This window comes from Neopelma chrysocephalum, unplaced genomic scaffold, assembly GCF_003984885.1.
Source record: "Neopelma chrysocephalum unplaced genomic scaffold, ASM398488v2 Primary Assembly neopelma1_92168, whole genome shotgun sequence".
NCBI lineage: Eukaryota > Metazoa > Chordata > Aves > Passeriformes > Pipridae > Neopelma > Neopelma chrysocephalum.
The window spans coordinates 447-2,171 of record NW_020920920.1 but is presented as its reverse complement, the minus strand read 5'-3'; the positions used below and the strand labels follow the sequence as shown (position 1 = coordinate 2,171).

Sequence of the window (1,725 nt, the reverse complement as noted above, 5' to 3'; positions counted from 1 at the left end):
CACAGACACCTGTCCTGAGGGCATCGTGCTGCTCCTGCTACAGGTGACACCCATGGGATGGGAGGAGGGGGCAGGAACCCAGAGAGGGGAGTGGGGAGGTCAAAATGGGGGTTGGAACGTCAAAGAGGGGAGTGGGAATGTGAAAGAGGGGGTCAGGACCCCAAAGAGGGACGCAGGGGGTGCTGGGTGAGGCAGAGACCCCTTAGAGGGGTGCAGGGGACCCTGGGGCACCTGCCCTCCCTGGGACCACCCCCCCAGAGGGACACACCCACCATGCAGAGCTCCCCGTGAGCCCCGCCCCCCCATCATGTCCATGGGGACACCTCCATGGGGACACCACATTTCCTTGGGGACATGTCATGTCCATGGGGACACCTCCATGGGGACGTCTCATCTCCTTGGGGACACCTCCTTGGGGACACCTCCATGGTGACACATCATGTCCATGGGGACACCTCCATGGGGACACCACATCTCCTTGGGGACATCTCATCTCCATGGGGACACCTCCTTGGGGACACCTCCATGGTGACACATCATGTCCATGGGGACACCTCCATGGGGACAACTCATCTCCTTGGAGACACCTCGCATCCATGGGGACATGGGGACATGGGGACACCTCATCTCCTTGGGGACACCTCCATGGGGACAATTCATCTCCTTGGGGACACCTCATGTCCATGGGGTCACCTCCATGGGGACACCTCCATGGGGGCACCTCATGTCCTTGGGGACATCTCCATGGGGACATCTCATCTCCATGGGAACACCTCCTTGGGCACCTGTCATGTCCATGGGGACACCTCCATGGCGACACCACATGTCCTTGGGGACATCTCATGTCCATGGGGACACCTCCTCTCCATGCCTCTGGTGGCCCCACAGTCCATCCTGGGCTCCGTGGCCAGCGCCTTCATGGTGGGCTGCATGTTTGGGAAGATCTCGCAGCCCAACAGAGACCCCAAAGAGGGGGGTCAAAACCCCCTTAGAGGGGCACAGGGACCTCAAAGAGGGGGTCAAGACCCCATTAGAGGGGTGCAAGGACCTCAAAGAATGGGGTCAAGACCCCCTTAGAGGGGTGCAGGACCCCAAAGAGGGGGGTCAAGACCCCCTTAGAGGGGCACAGGGACCCCGAAGAGGGGGTCAAGACCCCCTTAGAGGGGCACAGGGACCTCAAAGTGGGAGGTCAAGACCCCATTAGAGGGTTGCAGAGACCCCAAAGGGGGGAGTCCAGACCCCTTTAGAGGGTTGCAGAGACCCCAAAGGGGAGGTCCAAGACTCCCTTAGAGGGACACAGGGACCTCAAAGAGGGGGTCAAGACCCCCTTAGAGGGGCACAGGGACCTCAAAGAATGGGGTCAAGACCTCCTTTAGAGGGGTGCAGGACCCCAAAGAGGGGGTCAAGACCCCCTTAGAGGGGCACAGAGACCCCAAAGAGGGGGTCAAGACCCCTTTAGAGGGTTGCAGAAGACCCCAGGGCACCTCTATGGGGACATATCGTGGCGACACCTCATCTCCTTGGAGACATCTCCTTGGGGACATCACATACCCTCAGGACACATCCATGGGGAGACCTCCATGGGGACATGTCGTGTCCATGGGGACACCTCATCTCCTTGGGGACACCTCATGTCCATGGGGACACCTCATCTCCACGTCTCTTGTGCCCCTCAGGCCATCCTGGGCTCGATGGTGAACGCCTTCATGGTGGGCTGCATGTTCG

General features: G+C 60.2%; 1 protein-coding gene across 1 annotated transcript in view; it reads left to right on the top strand.

Moving 5' to 3' along the window:
• Window positions 1–6: 6 nt before the first annotated feature.
• LOC113980084 (G protein-activated inward rectifier potassium channel 3-like) overlaps window positions 7–1,725 on the top strand; it is a gene marked incomplete at its 3' end in the record, with an annotated part of 2,162 nt that continues 443 nt past the window's right edge. The window contains exon 1 of the mRNA XM_027707340.1: window positions 7–44. The remainder of the gene's footprint in view (window positions 45–1,725) is intronic.